The sequence below is a fragment of the Parambassis ranga genome, chromosome 5 (assembly GCF_900634625.1).
Source record: "Parambassis ranga chromosome 5, fParRan2.1, whole genome shotgun sequence".
Taxonomy (NCBI): Eukaryota; Metazoa; Chordata; class Actinopteri; family Ambassidae; genus Parambassis; species Parambassis ranga.
Window position 1 is genome coordinate 11736063 of NC_041026.1, and position 16562 is coordinate 11752624.

The 16562-nt window shown below is 40.4% G+C and overlaps 1 protein-coding gene across 6 annotated transcripts in view; it reads right to left on the reverse strand.

The window, feature by feature from the left end:
* The window catches only part of LOC114435541 (plasma membrane calcium-transporting ATPase 1-like), a 63017-nt gene extending 47946 nt beyond the window's left edge, over positions 1–15071 (reverse strand). For all 6 annotated transcript variants that reach the window (XM_028405271.1, XM_028405269.1, XM_028405272.1 and 3 more), the window contains exon 1: positions 14928–15071. The gene's annotated coding sequence lies outside the window, so the exon portion shown is untranslated. The remainder of the gene's footprint in view (positions 1–14927) is intronic.
* Between the last annotated feature and the right edge of the window lie 1491 nt (positions 15072–16562).

Genomic DNA, 16562 nt, shown 5'->3' on the forward strand with positions numbered 1-16562 from the left:
CTCTGTCCCGTCTCCCTCTTCTTCTCCTCCTCCACCCGGCCGACTGGCAGCAGGAAGGTTCTTCCTGAAGAGACGGGTCCTGCTCAAGGTTTCTTCCTCTTAAAGGGAGTTTATCCTTGCCACAGTGCTCTTAAGGGCGTTCAGGCTCTGGGTCTCATGCTCCGAGTTTCTGTGAAGTGCTTTGAGACAATTTCTGATTGTAAAATGCACTATATAAATAAAACTGAATTGAATTGAATTGAAAATGTAATAACGGCACAGGTCTGCAGCACATTGATAAGCACAGCAAACTGAGTGGGACATGGCAGCGCTTTCTTCATGAGGTAGGTTAAGAACAGCTTAAAGAATATGACAGCACTAGGTGGAAAACATTCTGACAAGACATAAAACAAAGAGGCATTGTTAAAGCAAGCTCAGACTCAACCCCTCTTTCAGGATAACACTTAACATAGAAAGCAGCAGTCATTCTCAGGGTGATGTAAGAGTGTGATAAGTGCCGGACAAAATGCTTACACACACATTCACTCAGAAATACGTGGTTCCACTTGTAAATAGTATGTCAGTCCTGTCCATAAATAAGCATAAGGCAGTTGGTGGCACTGTAGTACAACAGGTGTCAGAAGCTTTATTTGCTCTGATTCAGATTCTCTAAGTTGAAAAAATGATAATAACAATGTCCATTCCATTTCACTCTAGGAAGGAAGAAAGAGAGATGGAAGGACAGACTGTAAACAGATCTCGGGTTAAGACTTTTGATTTAAAAGCAATGCAAAATTCACTGAAATGCTGTCTGACTTGTTGAGCTGTTTTAATATACTGTATTGCTCTTTAGTGGGGGTCAAGATGAAGCCATTCATAAACAGCTGTAGGAAGCAGCTTAGTTCAATGATTGAACTTCAATCATTTAAATCTTTAAAGAGCAGCCCAAAGTCAGTCTGAGGTACAACCCCTGTGTATATTCAAAGGCTAGACACACTGCACTGGGTGCAGTGGGAGAAGTCAGAAGCTATGGGTACAAGGTTATGGTTACTATTTCAGACTCAGAGTGGGCGTGGTCAATGTGGAGAAGCAGAAAAACTTCTCCACTAGCACAGAAACCACACAGGTCAAATAATACTGTCTGCCAGACCTATTGTTCAATCTATTATCATGCTACAAGCACGTACGCGCCCACCTCCCTGAACCTTATCAGCTTGTTATCATCCCTCATTCAGGTAAACAGATAACATTCAACTAGACGGATGTTTCTGCTGTTCAGCAGTGAAATGTGTTCAAAGCCCAGTGGGAGGGCCGTATGAGGAGTTCTGCACACACGCTTCTCAAGAAGTGTGAAAAGTCTGTGCCAAAATGAACTTTGTTCTTGCCACCTTGTGAGCAGGAAGAATGTTCTTTGTTCTCATGGAGTATGGAACAAGCTTTATGGTGGCAATGAGTTTCTTTCCTTCTTCCTTTATTTTGTTACAGAATATATCAGCAATCTTGATTTTGGTTCCTCACTCACTTGTTACATAGCTTACTGTAATCACTATAGTTTTACAAACACACAAGCCAGCACTGCTTTTAATCATCCTCACTACCAACTACAACAACATGTTACTACACCACTGCGCCAAGCCAACAGACAAGATGACATTTCTTTTACACTAAACTTTATTGACACAAATGTAACATCAGAAGCCTGCTGCTATTAAACAAACAGATGCTTCAGACCACATGATGCTGTCACTCCAGTCTGCCAATAATTCTTAGTGAGTGTCTGCTTACAGGTTTCTGAATTTTAATAGTTTCTATGATTTTTGAAGCTGGAGAGTTACTCTCTCTTGTGGAATGTGGAAGGTTGAACAACCAGCTTACAAATACACTTATACGTGTAATGTGAGCAGTAAAATCACTAGATGATTTAATTGCCACATTAGGTATCTGTAAGAACAAACACGGAATCCAACACTTGATCTCTGGTATGTTTGTTTTTCTGTAAGGTTCAAGGAGAGGAGAAATAGTGAGGAGAATAGTGAAATTCTAAAGAGGTTAAGAGTACAGAGAGTCTTAAAGGTAGGGTAGGAGATTTCATTCTGATGCACTTTTTGTTAAATTAGTGTAACTTCTCTTTACAATCCGATGGCAACCGATTAGTTCGGCAGTTTCGCTCTAAAACGAAGAATATGAATCATCTGTGGAAGCTATAAAATGCTAAAAACATCAGCCAATCCTCCGGGTGGACCCTGCACGGAGTATTGGCTGGTTGTCCCTCTCTTCCTGCTCTGCGTACACCAGAGAGGTACGTGCATGATGGCCGAAGTCACAGACCGCAGCTCGTCTTCATGTAATGCGCGTCCATGTGATTGGAGGCGTGGCTTCGGGGTGAGCTCCGAGAGAAAGGGGCGTGTGTTTACTTTCAAAATCTGGCTGACTCTCACTGAGTTTTCAAAATCTCCTACCCTACCTTTAATTATCCAGATTTTACTAACTTGAACTATAATGAGCATACATTTCAGCAAAGCTGATAAAACCTGACATCCAAGCGTGATGTTTGAAGTTCAATTTTTAAACATATTTCTGTATGTAGTACATGCATCAACTCCTGAGATGCATTAAGGCCTTATGTTTCAACTTGCTGGCTCACTGTGGGCATATAGCGCTACTGTGGGCAGGGAAATAAAAATCAATGAATCGGTCAATAAAAGCAGTGTATTTTTCTTCCTGTAACCTCCACATAGAGCAAACAGTTAAACTGTTATTGTAAAGCAACATTTCAGAAACTGAAGTCACTGTGGACTAAACATTTCAGCAGACCCTACCTACTACCAATATCTAATATGAACATAAACACCACCTTTGTGAATCCTGCAGCATTCCTGCAACTCTGCTGTCCACTCAAACTGTCATGTGACAGTTTTTCTTTTTATTTGTCAGACTTTTGTCATTTTCCCCCCCTAACAAATCACAGGAATAAAAGAAACAGGGTCAGCATAAAATAATCTGGCCATAAACTGAAGAGGTTAGGTCTATATTAGAGTGGAGTCATTATGATGACAATTATTTATCTATACTGTGAAAGTGCATCCAGCCTTCCACCACACTGCAGACTGAAACAGCCAACACCTCTAATATTTACAGTCCAGAAGCCAAAACAGGAGTACAAACCACAAAGTGCAATATTATAGAAGAAGCAGTCGGCCACTAATTGAGTGCATGCAGCAGAAAAGGCCAAAAATGTCTCAATGAAATAACACAAAACAACATTTCATCCAATGAAAACTCAACCATCTGAATAGCTAATCACCTCTGTTGTGCGAACATGCGTACATTTTCTTGCCTATTGTGTAGTCTAATAACCCCAATATCAATCAGCTTCTTCCAGTCCACAACAGTGAAGCAGCACATTACTCAGCCTCAGATGACTGTTCAGCATCTTGTGACTGAGAGCAGAGTGGAAAAAAAGCCTCACAGTCTGCTGTTTGTTGGGCTGAAAACCAGTTGGACAATGTGACACCAAACATTCCTGGGTTTTGTGAAAAATAACTGTTCAGGCTGACAGAGTGGAGAGTGTGTGAATGCGAAGACATAAGCTGCCTTTCATTTGAATGGGTAGGAGGACTGCATCTCACAGTCTAATCAGAGATCAGCTGAGTGTGTCACAGGGTCATATTGACAGGAGGAATGTGATAACAGACGGAATCTGAATCATCTGATATGCATTCACAAATGTTATTCAAACATAACAGGATTTAATACGTACAATTTAAAAATATACAAAGTATATAAGAGGCCAAACATAAATTGTTTTATGGTACAGGGTATTGATTGTTTCACAAGCGCCAATTGTCTCGCTCAGAGACACTTTGACACTGAGACACAAGGAGCAGAAAAGTTTTATTTAGATTTCTGTGCTGGTGTCTTTCTGCTTAGGTCACCCTCCACAAAGTCTAAAGGATTACTGGAATATAACCTATAGAGATGGATTGGTGTATAGTGACAATGCTTTGCATAGGTCAAATGGTGATTTTCTAAAAAGTCACAAAGTTAAGCAGAGCGTGACATCTGCTGTATAGACTTGGACACACAACACACCAACACACACACCCCTCATGTGCTTCGACTGTTTTTCTGATGAACTTTAAAAATGAAAAGCGACTTCAGAGTCATTAAGCACATGATCTGACACAGTTGGGACCAAAGGCTCACTGACTGTGCTAGGAGACCAAAAAAAAAAAAAAAAACACAGGTCAGAACCTCCAGATTCAATTCTGGTCCTCAGAGCCAAAACTCACTGGGTTGGAATAAAATTTTAAATAAAAGAAACAGAAGTAGAACCACTGAAAATGTATTTAGCAGAGGTATAAGCAGGTCCCTGTGCCTCTCTGATGTTTCTGACATTTTAAAAAATTTCATCTTGTCCCAGTTTGGAATGTCTTGGCTGTCACAGTAGAGTGTGTGTTCATATCTGAGCTGTGCATTTCTGTGTGTGTGCATGGTGATGAATGGCTGTGTGCTGATTGTGCTCGGTCACCATAGCTAAACAGGGCTACACCCAGTTTTCCCCAACACAAACAGTGCATTCCACCCACCCTGTTCTCTTTACACAGACCAGGATCAGGTCTGAGGTCTGAGCAGGATTCAGACCTGGTAGACTGAAGCAATGTGTCTGTAGCGTAAGAGTTCCCTGTTGGCAGAGCTCCAAGTCAGCTCAACAACACACTGACAGGAGGACAGAAAACAAACCGCAGCAGGGAATCTTTGCAGCGTCTGCAGTCTGAACAGGAACCACAACTGACTGTCAGCAGGGTTTCCCCACAGAACTGATGCAGCTCATCTCGTGACAAGTCCTAGCCACAAGTTAAAAACGTGAAGTGGAAGATCTGATCAATCTTAAAACTAGTGATTTTTTGCACAGGTGTGTTCTCATAATGTTGTTTTCTCTAAATAATGCAATGAATGCATGTACCCATCTATAGGCCTGTCACGATAACAGATTTTGCTGGGCGATTAATTGCCAAAAGAAATTATTGCGATAAGCGATAATATTGTCGTTTTGAGACCATGTTCAACTAATATAATGATAACGACATATAATGCAAGGACACCCTTTCAAAGATCAATAAACTTTAATTTCTAAAGAACATTTAACACTGGAAAGGCCCGTTGTTGTTGTTGTTGTTAATATTATGAGTAGTGGTAGGCCTATTACCATGGCTTATCTAAGCATAGTCAATGGAGTTAAGTCAAACCAACTAGCAAGTCATGAGCAACAGAGAGCCAAACAACAACACGCACTCTCTACCTGCTGGTGGGAGTGGGCTCACCTGTGTCTGCATGTGTGTTTGTGTGCGCACGCGATTGCGTGCATGCGCATCAGGCCGCTGCAGACAGCAGAATTTTAAAAACGCCACCATGTAGACAGAAACACATGAAAGAAACTGATAGCAGAGATGGCACAAGAGGACTGGGCAAGAGAACTAATGGGTGGCGCTGCAGCGAGTGAGGCCAGTAAGAAGGCAGAGGACTTCACTCGAACGCGGACTCTCTCTGATAGCACGTTGTATACATAAGCATGTTTAGTCTTGTGGTGAATTGTGTCGAAGTGTTGAACCGGTGTTGTGCAGCTTCACAGCTCTCCGTGTTGCTGTAACCAGCGTCCAAGCCCTGCAGCGCTGTGATGCACCGTGGCGACGCAGACAGCGAGCTGACTGTGGTCTGCTCAGAACATCGCATAAACGTTACACAATGAGTTAAAAAAAATAAGAACTACCTGTTGATTTGACACATTTTAAGACAGAAGCCGCGGGCCATATAAAGTCCGACGGCCGGACTTTGCACACTTTATACGCGACGACGCACAGGAGTGACGCCTTTTGTCATCCAGGTTCTTTGGCAGCGAGAGGGAGAGAGAGAGGAAAACAAAGGAGCATGCAAATGTAATTTTTGCAGCCGAAAAACGTATCGAGCCCATTTAATTTATCGTGCAATTAATTGATTTATTGTTTATCGCGACAGGCCTACCCATCTACACACTTAAGCTGCAGTGAAAGCAAAACCAAAGCAGGAGCCTTTGCAATTCCAAATTTCATAAACTAAGGTCACTGAATTTCAGATTGAGTGAGATTCCATTCTGGTAACTGGATATTCCTTATTATTCCTACAATCTTCAGGTCAAAAACACCCCCAAAAAACGTTTTGGCTAAAACATCAAGCATAGCCAGGGATAGAATCTCCTAAAGAAGAAGAAGGTTTCCACCATAAGACAGACAAAAGTTCTTTAACTGTGAAAAAAGCACCAGATGGGTAGGACAAACTGGACTTACAGTTGCTACACAAGACACACACAGCACCTGTTGGCTGTGTGAGTACAGGGAAGTGAAATCTTGGTAGTTGCCAAAACAACATGAGGAAACCATCAAGCATTCACTTCCTGTTGGCTTTCCATTCGCCCTCCATCTGTTCACTTCCTCCTTTAACCGATGGCTTTTTCGGACAGCCTCTAAGAAGAGACACTTGCTGAAACACAGATTTAAAAGTTTATGTTTTATGCGTTTAAATCTGTATGTGTCCTTAATTCTTTCTGCAACAAAAAGATTTACAGGAGAATGCCCCAAGACAGTTAACTTGCTGCTCTCTACTATGTGCCTTAGATCTGGCAGCCTGTTGGTTAAACCCTCTCTGCACTCTCTTCTGCAGCATCCGCCTTTTTATTCTCTCATCTTTATCAGTTGTTAACATACTGCAGAGGGATGCCAAGTAAGCTGTCCGCCTTAAACATGCACGCACACAGACACATATTGGACTACAGTTTCAGCATTACACAGGTCTAAATTACATAGCTGTTCAGTCCTGGAGTGAGTCAGTTTACTGCAGTCTGTTTAATATACAATGTCCAAAGTTGAACCTTCAGGGAAGGGAGTGGTTGCTGTATCTAGCTCCGTTGTCTGTGATATGAACATTACAGCAGCCTTCAAATAAAACAGTGGATAAGTAATTTTGTTTCAATCAACCAGTTGCATTGATAGTGTGATTATTTTTAGTGGGGGACTTGTTATAGCATGGCTAGAAAGGACAATAACACTGAGAACATGAAGATTTACAAAACACCTGTATGTAGCATTACCATGCATACACAGAGATCTATTAACATACAAATTTACATACACACACAGAGCTTAGCTAACTGCAGCTCATCACATTCACAACAGGCTTCAACACCTCTCTGCACCAACAGCTTCATCAGGATTCACACACACACCTGAGTGTGTCAGTGGCATTTTCACCTTCATGAGGTGAGAAAGGTTAAAGTTAGAGTGCTAGGCGGGAAAATAACTTCAGAAACAAATTAATGGCAAATTTACTCAAACTCATTGTCATCATTGAGATACACACTTTAGATATGAGCTAGACATGCATATGTTAGTGAGTGCATCTTTTGTCCTATGATGCAGATTTTTTTTAACCCTCTTGTTAGTGTACTGTCCCTCTTAACCTTGTTTCTTACCTTTATTTTATTAATATGAAGCCACAACACATGAAGCAGGAGGGATCTATAAGAATAAGCCAACAACATCACAAATAATACCAGTTGCTTTTTATTTTCCCCAAAAGACCCCATGGGACCTTAATTCCGGAAATAAAAAAAAAAATCAAGTGGACTATGTAGATACACAAATTATTTGTTTTGATAACATTTGAGGTTCACTTCGGATACACATATGATGTCTGCCAAAGATACATTTACAAGAAGAGGAAATTGACATTTGTTGCCAATATGTGAAGAAATGTTTAGTGTATTGTGGACTACTTATTTTGTTGCTCACAACTTATGTCATTAACACAAACATGTTTCACATTGTTCTTTATGAAGAGAAAAGATGTGACAATCGCCAGAAATCTAGTCATGTTTAAAGGCTTCAGGAAGCCATCACTTATGCAACATTCAGTTCTGTAGTCTTTACATATTGTGACTTTTAAATTGTGTGTAATCCAGTGTGCAAAATAATTTGCCTATTTCCATAGATCGTCATATTTTTTTGGTTTTCTAGGCATTCTCTAAGAACTTCTCATGTCTGGACATCACATTCTTGTTCACACCTCAGTAGCTGACCAGTTTGTGTCAGATTAATGTGGCTTCCGCTTCATTTAAAGCAGCTGCTTCCATGTGCCAGCATACACTGATTTTCATGAAGAAAAAAAAAATGATGTGGACGTAAACAGCTTTGTACACATGGAAATCAGCAGACAAGTTCCAGATCACTGAACCACTGTCCACATCTCTCATATTTTTGTTTTCATGGCTGGAAAAACAAAAGCCAATAACAGTGGGGGGGATTTAAAAATTAGGTTATCCAGAATTCCGAAGTCAGAGTCGTCAATAATAATAAAAAATAGAGAGAAGTACTTTATTCATCCCAAATATATCACAAAAAAATAGGTACAACTGTCAACAGACAATTTGCAGTCCCCAGAATATCTGAATTTGTGAAGCACTGGTGCTCATTTTCTTATTGAAGCTTGTGTAACCTTTGCCAGTGTCAGTTAAAATGAGAAACATCAAAAGCAGCAGCTGAGATCAGCAGTGGGTAATTAATGTCAATTCCATAACAGCTATAATTATATTTTTGGATGTTGTCCAGTTAACATGCTCTCTGTCGCCAGCATCTCAAGTGTGGGTCTGTAATAGGACTCTATTAATGTCGATGGGTGTGTCACATAAATTTAGAACAATCTCACCATTAAACCTTTCAGTGTACAATATCAATTTCTTAACAGCTTCACTGTGAGTCAGGACTTTCATCTTCTTAATCTAATACAGTGTTTAATCATCATTTCATATCTTCTGCAGCTCATCTACTTTTCTGGTTTAAGCAACAGGTTGTCAGTATTTATTAGACCAGTAATAAAATAACTGGAAGGTGCAAACAGGTGATCACAGATCTGAATCGAATTGTTGGCTTACCATCTTTTATTTTATCTAGAATTGACAAAAGCCTACTGTAAATAGATTCAGCTGAATCGTGACGCCAAAGACAATTCAGAAATCTGATCAACACTGTAAAGTATTGATGAAAATACTGTTGTTGATGTTCCCTCCTGCGGTTAAAATATTCCTGTCAGTCACAAAATCACGCAAATAAACTCCCACGTTCCCACCCACTCAACGCCTGCCCACCTGTGCACACAGGCATTATGTAAGTGTTTGTGTCAGGAGGACACACTCAGATGGTCTAGTAACAATCATCAATCCTGCTGACGCCTCCATGTAATCTGTGCGAATGTTTCCTAAAGCACAGGTGTCAGAAGAACCCACTGCAATGATATATCACTGAGCAGGGGAACGAAGGTCATCTGCAGTGAATCTTCTTCTATTTAAAATTTGCAGTCACTTTAAATCTGTGGTTTCTATCATTAGAATCAGAAATACTTATTAATCCTAAAGTCTCAAGTTTATTAATCTTAAAGTATTTCTGATTTTGATTCCAATTATAAAAAAACAGATTTAAAGTGACTGCAAATATATTTTAAAGTAGAGAAGAGAGCATTCACCACAGGTGACCTTCGTTCCCTGGTTCCCCTGGTCACTTTAAATCTGTGGTTTTTATAAGTGAACTAGGAAAGCCTGAGGCATCGGTATTGTTGCTATAGTTACCTGGACTTTCACATACATTGTACAACACTGATCAGATCTGATATTTCCATGTGTTGCAAATTCTGCTGGTGGTAATGAGGTGGTATGAAACACTGAATTAACAGTCACTGTATTATAGAGTTTTTATTCAGGTATAGACTGTTCTCATTGTCGTGAGTCAGTGAACTTCCTGTAGATGTTAAACTTGAGACTTTAAGCCATTTTTGTAGCTCACTGGATTGTTTATTAACAAAGGGCAGGGTTTGTAATAGGAGGAAGAAGTTTGCTAAAATTAACTGTAGAACTACTTGAAAGTACATGCACTTGCTGTTTACCACACAGCCAAAATGTATAATAAAAATTACATGTTTTTATATTTATTTAAAATATACTATTTGTACATCTTAGGGGCCAAATTAATTATGATTTCAGAATATTTAATTCAGATTTGTGGACATGCTATTAATTATTATTGTGAATTTCTCATTTGGGGGACTAATAAAGGATTATCTTATTATCTATAATTGCATGTTTTACATGTTGAATTGACACTACTAAAAAGAATATGACCCTTTCCTAGTTTAGGTGAAGGTTACATTTACAAAGTAAATTCACAAATGGGTATCATGCAGTCATAGTTCAGCAGTTTAGCCATTATAGTAGGGTGACCTCTTTTCTGCTGGCAGGGATATAAAATAATGATAAAGGCCAACTGCTCTATTAAAGCCACAAACACAGAAGCTCTGCCAACCACAGAGAATCCATATCTTAAATATAGGACGGAGCTTCTCACAGCTGCACTGCATCCATTAAAAATTGATGCAAACTTACATAAGAGACAAAGTGTGTGCTGCAGGATCTGGTTCACAGGCAGGGATTCCGTCTGCAGAGGGGTTTCTACATTTCACTGAAGTCCATTCCAGTTTAACAGAATGGGTTTTTGGTTGAATGAGATATGAGAGATTCTGTCTGCTACAGGGGCATAATCTCTACAGGTGGAAGAGTAAATGGTGTCATTACAGTGATGGTGCCCAATAGATTAGGGCTGGGTCAGACAAAAATGTGTACCATGCAGATACCTCATCCAACCCCAGAATGTGAAACTAGCTATTGTGCAAATATTCCGCATTTGAGTCAGGAAAAACCCAGATAAAACATCAGAACATGGAGAAAAATATCCATCAGTTTCCCAGACTTGAAAGCTTCCAATGACACACCAAGAAAGTTCCTGAATCTAAATTAAATCAAACAAAATGGAAGCAGTAAATCATCATATTGGAGAAGCTGCATCCAGAGAAGGATGGATGGCTTTGTTTTTAAATACGTTTATGATTTTAAGAATCAAATGCTACCTATGATTGATTCTTAAAAACCATAACAATATGACCTAATGATCAAATGGTATATGAACTTATTAAATGTCAGGCAAAACATAATGGCATAAATGGAAAGACATCAAGGGGAGAATTTGTTCTTCTAAATCTCTTGATATGTATTGGTATTGCATTTGTCTGTGGTCTACTAAACTATTTCCATGATGACTACTTTGACACAAACCATGTGAATATAACTGTCCAACTGTTAAATATAAGATGACAGAAGACTTAAGTCCCAGCATTTCAGAGTTCAGCAGTGACGGAGGAAGTTATCTGCCTTGGGGGTGACTCGTGTCAATCTGTAAATCAAGCCCAGGATGGTTTAAACTCCATGTGCGGTCTGAAGGTCTGCATCACCGAGATCACAGCAACACACTTGTTTTCATAACCATTGCCAGTGTAGAAACCAACCATATATGCTACATTAATGACCTGATATGGCTTACATCTGGTTATAATACCCATGACAGACAACAAACAGCCTAAACTGAAGCACTGGTGTGGAACATAAGGCACCATTATTGATTTTTTTTTTTCAATTTTTTTGTCTAGAAGCTAAACTGCCAGCAAAGGCATATAGCAGCTGTTACAATGATGCCTTTAGACTGAAACTGAAATCATCAGACATTAAATTACATAAAGTGCTGCAGTTTCATATTGAGACATGTATCACAGAGTAAATACTTTTATAGAGATATAATTTTGAAAGCTACATTTAACAATCACACAGGGTGACAGCCATTGGAGGAGATTTATTTAAGACTCACTCGTCTACATCCTTTGCAGTTTGTGATTAACAGCAAACAAAACATCAAAGTCCCCAATGCCTCATCCAGAAAGTCACAGACTAAACAGAGGCAGCTTAGCTTTTTGGACCAGTACTACTACTGGAAAAGTTGACAGTGCAATAGAATATATTAAACCTGATTAATTCAGTTGTTTATCCATTCCCTGGCTAAATCCTGTAACTGAACAATCAGTCCCTTTTGTAAAACAACCATGTGTGTCAGAAAATTAGACTTTTTGCTGCTGCTGAAAGAACCAGAGCCACCTGTGAGACATTAACAGGACAGATACACCGAGTCAGCATCTGTCTGTTACTGTGGTCCTGAAGACCTGTGAACCTTAGCAGCAGCTTCAGACACAGAGCACTTGTCTGTCAGCAAGGAAACATGACGTGCCTGCCCTGAGCTAAGAGCAGGTCAAGGCTGGTAAAGTGATTACCATCAATTTGACAGCTGAGATTATAATGTCCCTCATTTTCATTGTGCATTACTATTTATGTAACTGGCATGCCTAAATGCATCTATTATCTATAGAAGAATCAGGGAAGGCACACTGGATGCTTTATTTGACTACTTGTGTTGATCAAATTGCTTATTTCATGCTGAGCAGGGATCAGCAAAGATACAGACAGTCTACACATGGTGCGCACCGCCTTGTGTGCTAAATTTCTACTGACCATAGTTTCACTTTTTGACTACAGAATTTAGACATACTATATAGTGTATTACTTGCAATCACAATATAATCCAAGAGTTTCAGTGATAAAACACACACAACAGTTGTTGCAGCATTATTTGACAAACCAACAGAATAATAAAAACACCCCTTAATATTTGGATAATGCACATATGGCCAACATGAATTCCAACAACCCTACTTTAAGTCCATCAGCCAGAAGATCCGCATCCAATATGCTGTGCAGCCAATCCCATAGAATAGACAAGATCACGACCACGAATATGAAGTGATGAGAAATGTAGATTTTTGCTTCAAGACAGAGGACTACAAACAAAACATATTTTTCTTATGTTCTCAATACATCAATTTGTAAAGGCAATATGGCACAAATAGTGAAAATGTCTACCGCTGTGTAATCAGAGCCTAGGGTGATTTGTTCAATCAACAGCCCAAAGCACAAAGTAGTTTACAGTGATCAATCAACTAATCTTTTCAGCTATAGTTATTTCATATGTAGGCCATGTGGCCTGAGGCAAAGATCATTTAGCTATACAGAAAAAAAAACCTGCAAGAATTCCATCTACTCCCTAGATTTATGTGTAGTTTAGTGTTGGACTCAAAACACACAAAACTCGTCTCATCAGGGCATTATCTGCTTCTTCAAAGTCAAAAACAGATGTGGTGAAATCTGGTGAAACCACATAGACCCGTGGTCTTATACTGAAAAGCCACCAACAGCACATATTATCCAAAATGGCTCTTGGATCCAGCAAACAGCAACAAGACAGCCTGCGGTCACCTCCCCTTCAGAAAACTGAATACATTTAACAAAACATTTCAACACATGACCAGAATTCAAAGTTCTAATGCAACTGATTTTCCTTGCAAATAGCTTCTCTGTTAGATGAATTATAGAGGCAGCAGCACACAGAAAGAGCAATGCCCTCGTTTGGAGGTCACAAACTGAGGAGGAGTCACTACGTGCCAAGATGCGGGATCCCCCCTCCTTTCTAACGCAATAAGGCAGGACACACCCAGCTAGAGAGGGGCGGAGGAGGAGGAGGAGGAGATGGATGAAATGAGAGGAAAGGAGGAAAGAGAAGCAGAGCCGCTGCTGCTCATCCGCCCATCTTAGCAGATGACGTAAGGACAGATCTTCATGAGCTGAACTCCCATTAATTGAAATAAACCGGAGCACAGTAACGACTTTTCCCCTCACCTTCGTTCACTTCACGACGGTCTGCGTGGAAAGCAGAGCCGTCCTTTCTAACGTGAGTGCGCTAAATGTGGGGGAAACCACTCCAACAAGCTCAACAACCTCATCCTGAAGCACAGCGTGAGGACACAACGGTGTCACCAGAAACACACACAATTAATATGTGAAGAGGAGCAAACAGTGCTCACGTCTGTTTTTGTAGTAACCAGAGGCCGATGGCAAAATATACTTTTGGATACCAAGCAGTCGGAAAGCAAAACATTGAAGCAGATCACCATAAGCAACTATTTCCAGACACTGGGAGACATCCGCGGGCGGTCTGATTTTATTTTTTTTGCCTTGCAGCCACTGCAACAGCGTTACCGTGCCGATGTGTTGTCCGAGGAGACCCAACACAACAGCGCCCTTTTAGTATCACACCTTTAAAAATGACATCGTCTCACTGTGTACAACACACCAACACTGCGCACACAGAACCACCGGGAACAATATTTCCATTCGGCACGTAAAACACACACTTTCCTCCACTAATATGACAACTTTAACAACTGATAAGCACTCAAGTCTGGAAAAAACAAACCGTATGGCGACTGGCGACAGAAACAAGCGAGGACTGCGTACTCAGTCTAAAAGTTGATGTTTTATCAAAAACGAAGTGCTAGTCGACATGTTTGGAAACGTCACACATACACGACCGTATAAAAATCACTGTGTGCGCTTTATCTGGCGTTTACGTTGTTCATAAAACGCTTTTAACGCCAGCACTGTTGAATGGAGGCTGTTGACTGCAGACGGGGAGAAGCCGAGGCTGTAGCCTAGCTAACTGTCGGGACGGTAAACGAGCAAGAAGCGGAAAGAAAACATGCCTTGGGGTTTTGCGGAAAAACAGGATAGAATGAAATAGTGCTGAATAAGTGTTCAGATGTGAGATCTAGCGGAGGAAAATGAGTCTATAACAGTCTGAATGGGATACTGTTGCGTTCACACCTGTGGAAAATCCCAAAAACGTGCTCGTAGTTGCTAATAAGTGTCTGTAAAGGTAAAGAAAACAGCAGCTGAACGTTACCCGGATGCTGATCAAGTGCGGACAACTGGGGGGGACACGGTAGACTCCTTAACATACGTTAAAAATGTCACTTTAGAGGTCTTCAAAGCGGGTTATAAACACAGAATTCCCAACTGCAACACTCAAAAAAAACAGGAGAGGAAAAAGTTTTTTTTCGATAAAAACAAACACAGAGAGACATGAGAGGTCGGTTACCTCCACTCGGTGGTGTTCCTCGTCCAAATCACGTCCTCTAGTCCTGCAGTGCCAGCACCAGAGAAAAAAGAGCCAGCGGTCGGATCACCGTCTGTTCCTCGCGAGCTGGGCAACTAACGAGCTCGTGCAAGAGACCGCGCGCGAGAGAGAGAGAGGGAGGGACCAGTCCGGGATTACCCCTGGTTTTTTTAAGGTGGATCTATGAATTAATTAGGTAATTAGGCAGAAAACTGAACCCTGCACTGCACAACATCAGCCCAGCGGTGTAGACCCAGGCTGGAAACTTGAGAGGGAAGGGAGGGGAGGGGAGGGGAGGGGAGGAGAAGCCACATCTGGATCTATTCTGGAGCGATGTATGGAGCCTCATTACTGCCAACAGTCAATCTCATTTATTAGTGTCTCATCATTTTATCTAAATTAAGAGGAGAGGAACACAAAAGGTCTGTCAGAGGGGCAAAAAATGAAAAATAAAATAAGTTGAATAATGGTGCCACACCCCATTCAGTGGAACACATTAGAACATGTTTTTGTTCCTGTTTGAATTTGTCTATTCATTGTAACATGTGATGTTTTTTTCCCACCCTGAATTTAAAGTATAGTAAGATAATAAATTATCGTTATTGTTATCAAATTGGAAACTGCAGTTCACCCTGCAGTCTGTAGGGGCTGCCTGCAAAAGTGAGTCAATGTTAAAACATCCACAAACACCCCGAAATAAACACATTTTCACCCTGGTGGTGAGTTTTTTTTTCTTGTTTTGTATAGTTATGGGTGTGGTTGCTTTAAGTGACAAGTATGAGCAGACCCAGAAGTTCCAGGTTCCTGCTCCTCCTCCTCCTGCCTGCCTCAGCTCCACTTGGGTTCCACCTCTTTGCCTGTTGTTAAGTTTAGGCAGACTGTGATGCTAACAACATGGCAGACATCCACAGAGACTCAGACAGGCTCTTTAATAATCTACGGGTGACATCAATAGTTATACACTGTCTATGATCAGTGCCCACGTCAAAATGCCAAACGTTATAACAGAAGTAAACCGTTTACAATTAGCTTTTTTGGAGACTGAGTGATTAAATTGCTCAGTTTTCTCAAGATTAATTGATTAAGTTGATTAAATTAAGACTCACTTCCTGTTTTCACGACTGGCCCCCCACCTCAGCTCCATTGCCGCTCCACCCCATGTATCTGTAGTTTGATCAACCAGGCATTTAGGTGTACTCATTGCCAACGTGGAGATGATCAGAGCCTTTCACATAGGACACTCAGGACAGCTCTTTAGAGAGTCCAGAGCCTTTAGGAAAATCATGATATTCATGATCATCATCAATTTCTCACAAATCCAACATTTAAAGACGAACATCAGGCAAAATACGAGTTGTTTTGTTTATTAGCTTAACTGGAGTCATGACCCTCTGGCTCTGGTAGCACTGCTTTCATTTATGTCCACTTTAAAAAAAAGTTAGCTATGTTGTATGCATTGATATGGGCTATGTAAATTCACGTTCAACATTTTTACATGTCGTATGTTATTGTTTTTTTTTTCTTTTTACTGTTCTAATGAAATTCTATTGAACTTCTCCTATGATGATTTCTGCTGATTTATTAATGCCTCTGAGCCACTGTGCACATCTGTTTAAT